This window comes from Macrobrachium nipponense, chromosome 27 (assembly GCF_015104395.2).
Source record: "Macrobrachium nipponense isolate FS-2020 chromosome 27, ASM1510439v2, whole genome shotgun sequence".
Classification (NCBI taxonomy): Eukaryota; Metazoa; Arthropoda; class Malacostraca; order Decapoda; family Palaemonidae; genus Macrobrachium; species Macrobrachium nipponense.
Window position 1 is genome coordinate 2,686,977 of NC_087216.1, and position 16,458 is coordinate 2,703,434.

At 36.7% G+C, this 16,458-nt stretch overlaps 1 long non-coding RNA gene across 2 annotated transcripts in view; it reads left to right on the forward strand.

Annotated features, from left to right (window-relative positions):
- The first annotated feature begins 280 nt into the window (after positions 1-280).
- LOC135200526 (uncharacterized) overlaps positions 281-16,458 on the forward strand; it is a 206,034-nt gene continuing 189,856 nt past the window's right edge. For both annotated transcript variants that reach the window (XR_010311295.1, XR_010311296.1), the window contains exons 1-2: positions 281-459; positions 10,582-10,681. This is a non-coding gene — a long non-coding RNA (uncharacterized LOC135200526). The remainder of the gene's footprint in view (positions 460-10,581; positions 10,682-16,458) is intronic.

Here is a 16,458-nt window from a genome sequence, read left to right on the forward strand (position 1 = left end):
GCAAGTTGCAACAGCTTTGGGTAATGTTTTTGTATTCAAATGAAAGTTTATGGTATCATAGCAAATAGACTGAAAGGGCAGGACAGCCATTTAAACATATTTTATCTTCTATTTAAATTCAATATTAATAACCGAAAGTTTATTTACAGTTATTCTGCACAAAGGTTAGGAAAGTGATATTTTTTATTGATGAGACTTGACGAAACACTATTTTTGTAACTTGGCGGGCTGAATCATGATGTGATGCCTCAGAAGGTCGCAACTCGGAACTTCGAAGTTACTGTTCCTGGCCCGGGAAAAGTAGTCGACAGGACGGAGAAGTCTATTTTGTGATAGTGCTAGTGCTAATCATATTTGGGACATAAATATAATTTTTATTGTGGTAGCTGCTTGTCTAATTCATAAATACGCCATACAAGCATTAGGTCATTGTCCCTGCTAGACTCCGCGAGTAAATAGGTAAGTTACAGCCTGGAGTCTGGTGCAAAAGCCTAGGCCTAGGGCTAATTGTAAAGTAGAAATGACAGGTTAACATAGGATTTTGTACTACGAAATTTACTTTGCGTTCGTTTCCCTTTTTTTATACCATACTCAGTATAAACTCCTGGGCTAGGGTGACCAGAGGTCCCTGGTTTGCGGGGACAGTCCCCGTGTTTAGTGACCTGCACGTCCCTGGTTCCTTCCCGGCTGCAACCAGCCAGCACCATTATCTGCTATCCAGCGGTGTTTCGCCCGTAGATATAATTTTAATGCTGTTCAATTATTGATTATATCCTACCTTGATTTAGATTCAATATAAGAAATTCAAGAAGGTTTGTAGGGCCCTGAAAAAGCGTAAATAACCTTAAATATTGGGATACCACTTATTAACGGCAGCCTTGTAGACCCGTTCAGATTAGCACAAAGTTATGGTTGAGAGGAAGGATATTATGGGTAGGAAAGAAACTTGGTTAATAGTCCTCTTAATGAGTTTGGTTTTTTGGTAAAGTTTTTACTATTTTAGAATCCTAGGAATAAGGAGGCCTTAGTTTGGGTGAAGTGTGTGGTTGAAATGTACTACCTATTTTTTGCAACTGATTTTATGGTTCGTGATCTCAGTTACTTTGAGCAGAAAAAAAAAAAAGCTCATTGTTATTAATTGAATTTTTATTAATTTCCCTTGCAATTTAGGATAAATAGGGTGAGAGAAACTTTTGAGTGCGGCTTTATTAATGGTAAGGGCAGTGTCCCAGTTTTAGTTTTTCAGTTACAAAAACACGTCATGTTTTGGAAGTTTTTACGCCTCTGCATGAACCGAAAATGTCCATAGACTGTCTCCGAAATCTGGTCACCTTACCCTGGGCATATAGCTTTGGCAATACCCACTCTCCATCTGTTTGTTCAGTCGTATATCTCATTGTTTTTAAAGGAAAAACTCTTATTTAACGAAAAACCTTTATTGAGCTTCATACTGGGACAATTCTCGGTGAGAGTATTTCAACCATGTCAAAATCTTTATGACTTTTCCTTGGTGGTTTTGCAGTTAGCTTATTTTCTTGAATATCATGAAGGTACTGTTGGCTTCAAGAATTTAGTTGCACACCTTAGGAAGCAACGGAGACACAAGATCTTGTAACTCCGCAGTGTTCAAATTACAGTTATTTTTCCATTGTTTACGTAGGAAACGAGAAATTGTAGGTTAGAGAAACTGTCACTGATTATGTAAAATCTTGATCAACAGCACGTTCACTAAATGGCACGCATTGTTAATCTAGTATCCATATTATGTAACTAGCCTATATTGAGTTGGCATGCTGTGATGAATACTTCAATCTTGAAGACTACTTTATACATACAACTACACAGAAACATCTTGAAAAGGAACCATGAACAAACCGTGCCAAAATTTGATGACCATTTGTTTTTTACCCTAATCTCGTATTTCTAGATTTTGCATTTAGCTAATGTTTTTACAATGTTGTTTAGGATTACTGTCGATAACTGCACGGCCTGCACGATGCATCTAGGTAGCTAAAATCACCACAAAATTTGATGACCATTTGTTTTTTTACCCTAATCTCGTATTTCTAGATTTTGCATTTAGCTAATGTTTTTACAATGTTGTTTAGGATTACTGTCGATAATTGCACGGCCTGCTCGATGCATCTAGGTAACTAAAATCACCTCAAAATTTGATGGTTTGACCATCTGCCTGATTTTGACCTCACAGTATATATAACCATGATGAGGCATTCGTTTGCTATTGATCGTTTTGTTTATTTTTATCGCTTTACATTGAGGATTTCGTTTCATTTGCCATAAACGTCCAGTTGAAGGTTAAAATGTTTATACAATTATGTCAGCGTTACTTATGTCTAGGCCTACATTTTTTATACTACTTGTATATACTGGTAATTGGAAGCATTTGTTGCATTGCTTTATGTAAAATTCAACTACCTTTATTTTAAGGTATAAAACAGGTTGCTGGTAACCTCTCTCTCTCTCTCTCTCTCTCTCTCTCTCTCTCTCTCTCTCTGTGTGTGTGTGTGTGTGGTGTGTGTGTGTGTGTGTAGGTGTGTGGTGTGTTTGTATTGTGTGTAATCAGCAGTTTTACCGAGACACTTTATTTCCTGAATATGGTTATAGTACCATATTCAGCATCATTACTTAAAAAAGCTGTTTTTTTCGCTTTTGCTGTACCGTACTTATTAGTAGTGACTGGAAGTAATCAGTTCCCCATATACATACCTAATAGTCAAACAGTAAAGCTTATTCGCGTCTTGAATTTGAAGCACTCGGGATGGTTTCCATTAATTTATTAAGAGTGAAGAAAGGTAGACACAAAAGAAATCCCCGAAACTGTTCCCACTAGTAAAAATCCTGAAAAATCCAATGTGCTAATGTTGCACTGAGCAGTACGGTTGGTTGCAAAAAGCGATTGTGCTCATGTTGCCCTGAGCAGTGGCGGTTGGTTGCAAAAATCCATTGCGCTATGTTGCCCTGAGCAGTATCAGTTAGCTGCAAAAATCCATTGTGCTCATATTGCCTGAGTGGTACCGGTTGGTTGCAAAAATTCATTGTGCTCATGTTGCCCTGAGCAGTATCAGTTGGTTGCAAAAATGCATTGTGCTCATGTTGCCCTGAGCAGTATCAGTTGGTTGCAAAAATGCATTGTGCTTATGTTGCCCTGAGCAGTATCAGTTGACTGCAAAAATCCATTGTGCTCATATTGCCTGAGTGGTACCGGTTGGTTGCAAAAATTTATTGTGCTCATGTTGCCCTGAGCAGTACTGATTGGTCTTAAAAATTTATTGTGCTCATGTTGCCCCGAGCAGTACCTGCTGGTTGCAAAAATCCATTGTGCTCATGTTGCCCTGAGCAGTATTGTTAGCTGTTCAAAAACGGAGATCGCTTCATGAATGGAGAAAGGCAAGGGCCTAGTAAACTCATCCCAAAACGGCTCGCTGAAACCTTAAGTGAATTTTAAACCGTTACATGTCAAGGGGAAGAGGGAAATTCCAAAATTTTATGAGAAAAAAGGAGTTCATAGAACCACGTAATCTCAGAGAGAGAAAGAGAGAGAGAGAGCCTCCTCTCCTTAAGTCAAGTGAAACTCCGAGAACCGTTCTTAAGATTTATTTCCAAAGCGTGTTTCGAGTGACTCAGGGATGACTGATCATGTAGGTGAGATCCTGCTTTGCATTTACGGAAACATCATTTCCATCGGGGGTGGGAAGGAATACCTCTGGTGCCAAAGGATTGGGAGTTTTAAAGACATTATGTGCATTGGTGTCCTTTTTGGCTTTTGAAAGTTTTTCATTTTAGCATTTTGAACGTTCCTCTCTCTCTCTCTCTCTCTCTCTCTCTCTCTCTCTCTCTCTCTCTCTCTCTCTCTCTCTGTAATATTTAAAAGAATACCAAATTTCGTGTTCATCTGTTTGAATATTTCCTCAAATTGCCAGTTGTCTTTGGTGAATTGCGGTCAATCTGTTACTTAGTTTTAAACCTGTTTGTTAAGTGTTTTTTTTAAATTGCCGCTAGTGTTTTGTAAATTAAATATATGCTTTTACTTTTAGTATATTCGCATATTTTCTTCAAGTTCACAGATGCCTATGTAAATTGCAATTTTGATATTACTTAGTGAATATTCTTACATCACTTTCATTGTCTTTGAAGTATATGCAGATAGTTTCGATGCTTTGTTTTATTATCAGAATCTGCAGTTCAATTTGTTAACAGCAGGTGACATAACTTGTAAGTCTGGCGACTGGCTGCTCTCTGCTTAAAAGCTAAATTCGGCGATAAAAATGTCAAGAATAACAGCAAAATTCGCTCCTTCTCTCTCTCTCTTTGAGATTTTTGTAACTTCCATCTCCTCATTTTGGACTCCAATACTCTCCTTATTTTTTTCTCCCGTCAAGGGCTTCGCCACCATCAGATAAGCAGCGGGTCTTTGTTCGGACACAGCAAACTACTTGTTCCTCTTTTGTAGTTTGGCTATCATTAGCCCTCTAAAAAACCACTAACAAGGTCATCGGTTCGTAGTTTGCTCAGAGGTTATGCCTCACTTCTCATCACGTCTTATTACAGTTTTGGGAAGGGAAAGGAGATGTAAGGATATTGTTCATAGATACGGTCATAAATTCAGCTTGATTCTCTCTCTCTCTCTCTCTCTCTCTCTCTCTCTCTCTCTCTCTCTCTCTCTCTCTCTCTCTCTAGACACACACACATGGAGTTGGTATACGTTCGTTGTTAAAATTAATATTTCTTTTTTGTTGTGTCAAGTATCGTATTTATTGTAATTTGCATTGTTCAGATTTGAATTGTCTTTGAATCAAAATACCATGACGAGTTTAAAGTAATTTTTTGAAAGTCTAAAAGTTTGCTTATGTATGGTACCTTCCTCAAATTACAATACATCGTCCATGTATCTATCAGCGGCATATGAACAGTCCATAGGATGGTGGAAAAAATAAGTATATTTTGATAGAGGTCACGTTGTAGCATTGCGGGTGTCATTTGCTGTATGTCATTGCTCTTGAAGAGCATTTTGTGTAACTAACATATTCATGTCCTGGTTCCAAGATACTGGGTGTAATAAATTTTTGCCTTATGCAATGTTAGCTCTCCCTGATGCAGAAAAAGCCAGACAGGGTTTACTCCAGTGGTGAACCTCGAATTCCAGTTGTAGGAATTCCAGGGCTGTTGTAGTTGGCGATTAGTGATGGAATATTTTTGCGCTTCATATTTGCTAATGTAGAGCTCTTGGAATATTCTACTCAAGTTAACTTTACCAAAGTTTGAATTTGCTTGTGGTATAATATAATATTAATTTTATCTGTATATCTGTTTTTCATGCTTATTGCATGAGGACTTCTTATGGTATATCAGGTGGGTCCCCTTATTAAACAATTTTGTCGTATGTATCATACTTTTTTTGGAGTAAATGTAGCATTCATGGTCAGTACATTAGATTCTAGCTGATGGAGTGTTGGTGTACAACTCAGGAAGCTTAGAATTCTTTTTCCAACCTCTCCATAATCTTCTGTTTTCTGGACTAGTGCTGAAACACTGAAATACTTGTACCATGGATGTACTTGCTGTGATGGTTGTTGGTTTATAGTTTATGTGTCTTTACTGCAGATGTACTGTATAGCCCCTATTGGATAGCCCTGTCCTCCAAATTGGTGGACACTTGAGGAATAACTTCCGCAGTAAGTACGTTAGATTCTAGCTGATTAAATGTTGGTGTATGACCCTGGAAGCACAGTACTTTTTGCATATCCGTCCATAATCTATAATCTAGGGTTAGGTGCTACTGCTTTTTCTGAGCTAGGGTACTGAAGCATTGAAATACTTATACCAAGGAGGGATGAACTTGTTGCATTGGCTGTCGATTTATAATTCATGTTATCTACTGCAGAAGTAGTGAACAGCCCCACCTCAAAACTGTTCCACAATTGACAGCTTCCTTATATTTGATTTATAATATATTTTTCCAGGTGGCAAGATGTTTCTAGTACTGTCAAGGATATGCCAGTTCTGTTATGATGAAGCCTGCCAATTAATTCTCTTTCTTGTCTTGGCAAATATGCTCATCTCATACTCGGGAAATGGTATTTCATGGTCTTGATTATTGTCCATGAGTATTTTATCCTTTCTTATACTCATGAAACTGTTTTATTGCAAAAGTTGTAGAATGGGTAGGACTGATTTCGTACACCATGTCTCAGATGTTATCTAATATCAACATTATGTTCAGCTGAAGTAGAGCTAATGAAATTGCTTCTTTTCCAATCTTATATTTTTAAAATCACAGTCGAATTTGGTCATATGATTGAACATTTACCATTTTTATCTGCAAATTTTGCTAGGTGAATAGCTACACTATACAAACATCAAAGAGAACTGAGCCTACATCCCTTTTTAAAGCAGAAGGACATATGTACTTTCTAGTGGATAATTGTTCGTTTAAACTTGGTTGAATTAACATCTAAGCGGAATCCACACTAAGCAGCGCTTAGACAGTGGAACCGGATCAGCCAACCAAAATATAACTGGCGCTGAATCAATAAGAAAATTTTATGCCCATCTTGAAAAAGTGGCCGCCATTGGAATTTTCCAAATCAATCAGTTTTCTTCTTAAGAAGTGATATATAACTCATAACAAGTGTTAAGTGAACGATTCAGCCAAAAAATCACATTTCTCTGATCCACTTGTAAATCAGCTATTTGAAATCTCCATGTATGTAAAATTACCTACTAGACACATGGAAATGCATTAAAGTCCTCTTTCTAATTTATAATAGTTCTTTGTATGATGAAGTTGCCAGGCAAATTCACTTTTCCACCCTGGCTACATCAGCCATATTCGACTACCTAACAGGTATTACATAGCAGCTTGGTTTGTTGGATTTTTCAGGAAACCAGTAATTAAGTTTTTCCCTCTCTTTCCGGTATCAGTGGCTGGTTGGTTGATAAAGATTAAGCTGACCTTGTACCAGCACGGGCCCTTGTATAAATGCTAAGGTAATGAAGAGACTAAAATGTCTGGTGTGGATTTGTGGGCTCGTACCAAAAGAGACGAGGTGTCTGAAATCCATGTGCTTATGCACTTGATCCAAATATTGGAAGATTTCAAAGGTTAATGCCTCGTAAACCATACTTCACTTTCATGGCATGGACTCTTGGGTATGAATATATTTGCTCTCCTTTACCGTTTAATCTCTCGTCAACAACACCATAAAGTTTTTGGCTTCGACTCGGGGTATGTGACTGTGAAATCGTTGGCGTGTTTTACATAGTCAGACTGTCAATTCCTTTTTCGTTTCGGAAACATTTGATTCGTTTGACATTTAATTCTGGAGAGATTGTCCATGGGACGTTAGAAGGAAACATTATTTTCCGTTCTTCTGAAGCCCTCCACCCACCCCCCCTTTTTTTTTTTTTTTTTACAGGGAAAATGAATTTTATCCGAAAGTCTGTTAGAGCTATTTTTGCGACAAAGTGTCGATAAACTCGTTGGCTGTTGAAAATCGGTAGAAACTGTTTTGTCTCCTCTGTGACCCACCCTGGTTATCTGATTAGCTGTTAGTCCGAAGTGTCCGTTAGCGTGCTAATGACTCCTTCCAGAGGCTTGATAGCGATTTACAAATGTTTCTAATTAGTTTACCGGTTGAAGTGCGCTTGGAAAACTAAGAGCCTCGGGGAGGTTCACGTGACCCGACACCTGTTAATTTGTTGCATGCTTCGCATGACTGATCAGCAACAATGGAGAACGTCGTCACTGTTTTCTGTTCTTCCTTTTTTTCTTTTTTTTTTGGTATTCTTTTATCCCCTAAATCATTTCAATAAGGATATATACTTTTACATACTTCTTTACATTATTTTATGCACTTTTAAATTAAATTAATTTTATGATAAAACTTTGGTTCTCGGCTACAGGTTGTATGTTGCGGTATTTTATATTGTTCGTTTAATGTAAAGATGAAAGTATTCATTGTTTGCTGTGTTTACTCGTATTTCTGTTATCTGCATCATCTTCAAAGTTAAGAGAAACTAAAATAAATCAGTCGTTTTAATGCTACGGGGGGTTAATAACTCACCTTAGCTAATTTTAATGTACCGAAATTGTTCGAAAGTGATATTCAATTAACCTAGAAGTTGTTAAATTGTTAGTAACAGACACTACCCTCTCTGAGCTGCCGATGTTATTGTTATACAATATTAGCGTGCAGTGATAAATAGCTCCTCCCCACATAATGTATTATACAAGAGGATCCACCGTAACGAATCTTTATTCCAATCGTATCCACTTAGTATTCAATGGCTGGTATTTATGTCTTCTTTAGTCAAATGTTGGTTGTCAGCGGGCGGCCCAACAGAGCGGAGAAATAGTGGGACCCAGTCTTTAGGGACCCGGAGTCCCTATAGCTCTCTCCAGGGCGTTCTTGGTGGTCCAGTCGCTCCTGAGTTGCTCTTCCAAGACTTCTTCGGTTGTGTTTTGACTTGAGTTTCCCGACTGCTATTCGTTTTTCTTCTTTTTCCAGCCTACTGTTCTCCGTCTTGGTCAGTTCCTTGTTTATTCTCAGTATTTTTCGTCTTTACTTTGCTCATTGTTCCAGTAAGGTATTTTGTTTGTGTAATTGGTTGGTGGTGTTGCTGATTGTCTTTTGTTTCATACCCGCTTCGGACGCCGTTCGCTACATTATTATTCCTGGTCATGTGTGTGTGTATGTATATTCTTTTTCCTTTTTCCTTTTTTCTGTCACGCTTTGGTGCCTTTGTTTTGAGGGCCACATTCATTCTTGCTAACAAATCCGTTTCTGGGATCTCTCTCGTTTCACAGTTTATTTTCATTAAATCTGCCTTTTCAGTTTCATTTTTATTTTTACTTTTTTATCCTTCCTGTTTTCACCTAAAACTTCCACTTCAGTTTATCTCAGACTTTAGTTGTTCGAATTTCTCGAAAATGTGTCCTTCCAAATACCAATAAGAAGGGTGTGATCACGTTGCTTCTTCTAGTTTTTGCATTGTACTTTTGAGTTTTACACATGTCTCTGCTAAATATTTTCACAAATTACTGTTTTATCTGTGAAGTGGTTTGCACATTCGGTTCTTGTCTAGTCTTGAGATCATTAGGACTGCCGTTAGAAGAACGATGACGTGTTACATCATTGTATCATTAGCATTGTTATTTTGCCGGCCTGAAGTTGTATGTCAACTTTCTGGATTATGGTTAGTGTGTAAGCATAATCCAGGAACTGTAATAAGGAAATGTCCGAGAACCAGGATTGACAAATTCGGATGACACGATCATTAGTTTAGATCTCGAGAATGGGGAATGTTAATGACGTCAGTGTACACTAATGGGCATGGAAATTATTTTCATCATGACGATCAAATTTATGTATAGTAAAATCTTTGTTGAGAAGATGTAAAAATTAAAGCACACATATGCTTATGCTACCTGAGAGATTGGATAAGGTTAGACAATACAAAAACTGGATTAGGATGTTTACTGGGGATAATGACATTACCTAATATAAAAGGATGAAAGAGTACCTAGGTAATTGATTCTAGTAAAAACTCGCAACAGAACTTGGAATGGGAGTAATAACACGTGGTGTTAAAGAATATGAATATAAATTCAAAATCATTTTTGGATACTTCGTCTTCTCTTTACTGTGGGTAATTCTGACAAGGAAGAATGATTATTGACAACGAAACAGTGGGAAATTGTTTGTGAATGTGCAATCAAATCTTCAAGTTTGTGCTGTTATTATATCTGATGTATACCAGTTTTTAGAAAAATATTCAGTATCGAAGGAAAAGATGTCATCTGCTTCAGCATGAAATATGCTCCAGCATGAAACTTAGACCACATTTTGAGTCAAGTGTTCCCAAGCTTATTAGAGAGTTAGCAGTTTGTGAAAGAGAGAATAAGATGTAACTTGAATAATTTTTTAAACCGATCTCCTTACTATGAACCTGTAGTGAACAATTTTTGAAAATGTTACAAGTAGAAACCCCTCCGTGTATATTATAGAAAATGCTTATGCAAAAATGAGAAAATTTTCAATTAATTTGAGATGTGCAGGAGGGCATAAGGAAAGAAACGATAGGCATTCAAGGATTAATTAATTAAATAATATACCAACATTTTTTTAAATTCTTGGAGAGTTCTCCTCTCTTTATAGAGTATATATATACTTAAGTGAAGACAGCAAAAGTAACGCAAGCAGTCGAGCAACAAAGCTATGATGTCAGGAATAAAAAGTCTCCAACCGAACCTTTGTATTTAAGTTTGGAGGACTGAGTAGGATGATTTGTTTTTGTTGTTGTTGTTGTTGTTGTTGTTGTTGCTAGATTGAGCTGGCCTTGTGTCAGCGCGGGCTAGTACTTGTAGAAGCAATGCAGAGAGAGGGAGAGAGACATGATCACGTAACTCAAAGTTTCATGTGTGCCTAGCTTTTTGTAGGTCAACTTCTTTTGCTATATTTATGTTGCTTGTCATTTCTTGCCAAAGTACTTAGTATCGTTTGGAATCACAATAGAATTATTTTTAGGCGAGACAATAAATATTTTTATGAATTTTTCCAGGACTGATGCGCTTTTGAGAACTTTTCCAAAGACTAATAGCCTTGTCAGACACAGTTCCTCGAATGCCGAGCTGTTTCTTAAACGACATTTCTCGTATCAGGTGAGTGAATTGTGTTTCTTGTTTTCTTCGCTTTGAAAGGTTACCTCTTACACCATTTTTCATTCTGTAGTTTGCTTCAAGTTGTCAATTGAACGTAGCTTGTTTCGAAGTACGGAAAGTGAAGATGTATGTTCGGGATGCACGTGACCATACAAAAACTTTCTCGAGTGGAATCGTTTTCACCTCGTTCTTATGGTCGTTACGTTCCCTTGTTCCTTACTATCGTCCGACGGTAGCTTCTCTCAAAGTATTTTTATTTGCACGGTACACAGCACCTTGTTTATAAATAAGGTGTAATTGTTAACTGAACCACTGTACTTGTGTGAGGGGAGAAGCCAAGACTGGCTCTGTAGTTTTATCAGGTTCTGTTTCCTAAAAATGAATGACATCAAGCCCAGGTTTTCAACTCATGTAAACAACACTTTAAGGACCAGTCAATTGCTTCCTAATACTATAGGTATTCACATAGATGCTACGAGTAACTCTCCTGTATGGTAGCCTTATCTTTTGGTAAAACAATAGCGTGGCGTCATTTGTGTTTATTTACTCTTACGAATTTTATTGCCTACTACCCCGCCCGTAAAAGAAATAACCTTCTGAAAGCTAGTAATTTACAAGAGATTACTTGCCAGTTGTTGTGAGCAGTTTTTCTCTTACGGTCCTTATTCATGCCTTATTTGATAGCCCACGCCTTCGAAAGTTCTTTTCATTGCTGCGACGCTTCGCGGTAAAGCGCGCGATGGTTTGACTTCACCCAAGAAAAAAAAAACGAATAGGAGCAAGACGTCTAAATAACTATACAGGAAAATACAAATGTAATATTATTCTAGTATAAAAAAATATGCGGTAAACAATATAACGATTTTTTTATAACAAAATATAAAGTATTCATTTTTTCTCCAACGTGATGAATTAAATACCAGCTTTATTTATTTAAAGGTAATGCGCGAAGTAATATTTGTTAAAATAAACGAATTTATATACATTCATTAGAAACTGTTAAAGTAGAAATGTTGATAGTTTCTAAAGATTGTAGGAACTAAACTTGTGTAGTGGGAATGTAGTAATTTTATAGTGGTAGGAACAATTGTCGGTAGGAAGAATAATTTTGAATGTTATTGGCGTTCTTGAGGAATTGCATGACTTTATTTTTACAATAATGATAGAGTTTCGAATAAACATTAGTAATGGTATGCGTTTGCCAGGAGCGGTAGTCTGTGGATTATATTAATGTAATACATAGTAGTAGATAATACTCAGTATATTTTTATACATTATTAGATTACTGATATTAAACATTTTGTACTGAACAATTTCAGCCAAATTATGAAGAACTACATCTATTTCATTTTTGGAAATGAACCATTTTTATGAACAGGCAATCAATACAATTAATTAGACCTCCAAGTTTTAATGTACGCGTGTAAAACAGAACAGAATTCTCTTAGTTCGGTACTTGTGTACTTGTAAGCAAACATGCACAATGACGCGTGACGTCACGTTTTGAATTGTAGTTTGTTTGTTAGTTTGTTTGTATGGTGCTTTTACGTTGCATGGAACCAGTGGTTATTTAGCAACGGGACCAACGGCTTTACGTGACTTCCGAACCACGTCGAGAGTGAACTTCTATCACCAGAAATACACATCTCTCACTCCTCAATGGAATGGCCGAGAATCGAACCTGCGACCACCGAGGTGGGACACAAGCACCATACCAACCACGCCACTGATGCGTATTTTTGAATTTTGGTAGTATAAACAACTGGGTTACAAGCGCACTCGAAGCATTTCAAGTGACTATACCGCACCGAGATGATTGGCAAGAAACGGTGATAGTTAAAATGTACAAAATATCGGGGTTTTGTGCAGTTTTCTACAGTGTTTATGAATTTGATGCTCGAAGACTTACGGGAGGCTTTCATGAAAAAGTTTGAATATGGATACATTATTGACATAATAACTGATGATATAGTTCATGGTTATTTTCCGGTATTTCCTGTACTGTACCAATGCATTGAACAAGATTAGGAAATCAATACAAAAAAAAAGCTTGTATTGTGGAATTGGTCATATTAAATAATGTGTTTTGAAATTATGTTACCGCCAACGAAAAGTTCAAAGTGAAAGGGGAAACTGGAGGCTTAGTGCAACATTCTAATACAAATTTTTTGCTTGATGCATAGGAGACCCCAAGTCATTAATGACTATTTGCGAAGGTAATATCGGCATTGATCTGTTTTTTGGAATTCCTAACTTTTTACGAATATGTTTTTTTTTTTTTTTTTGTGTGCTGGTTTAGGTTTGATAAAGGTATTGTATAACACAATAAAAATCTTAGTCACGGCCGTGTGATGGCTGCTACAAGAGCCTCTTCCAGAGAGGAATAAACTCCACTCAGGGTAGGACCTTAGGGAAACGATGATCCAGTAGATCTTTGACAGGTACACTTGTGGAATGAACACTGCCTGCTTTACACGGCTTGAGTTAGATGGTTAAATGCGTTTTTCTTAAGATCATTAAACACTGGCAAACAGGTAATGTACAAGTATGGCAGTTCCTCCTCCTCTTGGGTCGCTGAGCAGTAGCCGAATGCAAAAAAAAAAGCTGAACGTAAGACGGGAAGCAAATTATTTAAATCAAAGGCCACAAAAACAGGTCTCTTCATTTTTCGCACGAAGGTCTGGTTTTTCACACTTAGAATAACTTATTTTTTAGGTAAGCTGCTATTATTAACTAGGCGTTTGCCTTGCTTTTGAGAGAGAGTTTAAGGTGGTCACTATTTTAGTCTAGGATCAGTTTGGTAGATGGGAAGTGTGTAAACTTTGATATATTAGCTGCAATAACACCTTACATTAAGATTATGTGATTGGTGAATAAAATGAGAGATTAGAATGTTAAAAGTACATGACCTTGTGATTAAGCCTGGAAGTGACATGTCTTTTGGTTGAATATTGAGGATATCTAGAAACTAATCCTAGAAGAGTAAAGTATACTTTCTGGTCATATCTCAATTATCCTGCTATAACCTCTCTTCTTTTTGTGTAGTGTTCTTTATGAATTCTTTCAGAAGCCCTTCTTTTTGGCATGTCTAGTAGATGTATTAAATATACTCCGAATGGCGTACATTTAACTATTATATGTATATATATAATATTGTATATAGTTATAGTATATATATTATATAGTTATGATATTAACTCATATATATATTATATTAAGACGAAATTCCTAGGACATACATATTTGTCTAAAGTCATCAAATAACTTCAAAAGACCGACAACACTGAACAGAGTATTTTCGTGAAATATCGGGAAATATTTGATAATACTAGAAGTTGAAGAATTCACGGTTTATAAAAGTTGAATCGGTAAGAGACAAACTTCAATGAAAAGCACCTGACTTTGGTGGAACACCGCACAGATGATTTTAGCTGAAAATGACACCTTGCCGACTAACTAGATTGTTTTGTAGAGTTTGGAATGAGGAAGAAAAGCTTGAATATTGGAATTTGGAAGTCCTAGTAGAGATAACATAGAAATGTGACCTGGCTGAATGTGGTAACTATAAAGGTATTGGACTTATCACTTTTTTATTTATGAAAAAATATTCAGTATACTCATACTAAATAGACCAAATAAGGAGATTAGTTTTGGAGAAGGCAGTAGTTGCCCAGATCTATCATTTGTGTTAAGGCATATTGTGAAATGCCTTAAGTGTATGGAATTTAGAAATCCCCTTCAGATGGCTTCTATTAAGAAGCATTTTATAATGTCCATGGAAAGTCTTACAATGCAGTGGTATTCCCGTTAAGTAACTGAAATTGTTCTTGAAAGCAGCGGATGCAAAGTATATGCTGATGGAGTTTTGTTATGTGAATTAGCAGTAAATAGTGGAATTACAAGGAAGTGTGTTTCACCTTAGCTGTTTGCCCGTCTCACAAACGTGGTGAGAGATGGAAAAGAAGATTTAGATTGGAGTAAGGATCTAAAGTTGAAAGAATATTCACAAAACATTTTCATGGTATTTCGTTTAGCCAGTAAGGCGCATAGAGTATATGAAAAAAATAAGTTTGAAGATAGTAAACATCATATGGGCCGTTTGATACTTCGTCTAACATTTAGTTTAGCGATTTTGGTTCTCAGATTCCAAGTAATATCGACCATGTTACTGTCTGATAACATATTCTACGGTGGGGAGGGGTGAAATGAAGATGTAAGGATTTTTGATGGTGGTAATGACACTTGCAGTGATTTATTGGACAATAATGACCATGAATCATTCATACTCCATGTAGGGTCAGTTTGACTCGAAAACATTTTTGATTTTCAGTTAACATATGTACAAAATTCAAAATGTGTAACTCTGAGTATACAGCAGAAATCCACCAGTCAAGTTGGATCTTTCAGTTCCTCACATGGCGTTTCTGGTTACACGTTGTCAACTGGCTTACGAAGGGTTATTAGACACCATATCATATACCTACAAAGACGGGACTCCAGATGAAGTAAAGAAATAATATGAACTGAGCAAAGGAAAGGTAGTAATTAGGATTTGCCTTTTAGGTATTCATGAATAAACCCAGCCAGTACAGCCTTTCTTGAGGTGGAATTGTTGAAAGACAGAAAAGCAAATTAAACTATGGGTAGATAAACAACATTTGGAATAACCTTAGTACGATGTGCGTTGCTATACAAAAGAAATCATTGTATGTCAGTCAAACTATCCAAAAGATTTCGTTATTTTAAATTAGAGGTTTAAGAGTATTAATAGTCCAATGGTAAGATAGAGGGAGAAATATCTTGAAGGAAATTACAAACCTTCTATTTGAGGATGAGACGGGAGGCTGGAGATAAGTGGATATTTGTGAAAGTGAAAGCAGAGACAACGCACGAATGGGAGAATTTCACAGAGGCTCTTTGTGTTGTGTTTTATGTATGATTCTACATGAGGTCAAAATCTCCTAGCAGTGTAGTACACATCCGTATTTGCATACCTCATTCGTGTTGCTCACGAAGGTGGAAGTTGTCGCATCCCGCCTCTAGGAGGAGGAGGAATAACTGCCGGCATAAATAACAAATGGAGAGTCTCCTTTTGAATACGTACCATTAAGACAACCTAATGGCTTTCAAGACGAGCGTATAAGAAGGCAATTAACTCCAACAAGAATAGAAATACATGGAATGGATTACCGGGGCTTTTTGTCAAGTGCTTTGCATCCTTTGTTCGGAAGCCGTAAATCAAAGCCTCAAAGGAACGAATCCATCTTGTTTTTGTCCAGCAGGTAGTGTTTTACGGAGCGCGTCACCCTCGCAAACCCTCCTATCACTCGCCGGGCTTGCATGTGTAATTACAGGAAGTCCGAGTGTCGCCGGAGTCGTTTTTAAAAAACGTTACTCTCGACATCTTGTCGATTGTGAGCCACTCTGCCACAGGATGGAAAAATCATAATGACAGACCTACGGCTTGTACTTCGTAATTTATAGGTATAGTTTACATATGCTTTGACTACCATAACCTGTGATAGTAACAGGAGGCATTTAGGCGTGAGAGAGACTTCTGACTGGGATGTGCCGATATACGATTACACACACGCACTCTTTATATATATATATATATATATATATATATATATATAATATATATATATATATTATATATATATATATATATATGTATATGATATATATATATATATATATATAATATATATATATATAATATATGTATATATACATATATATATATATATATCTATATATATATATCTATATATATA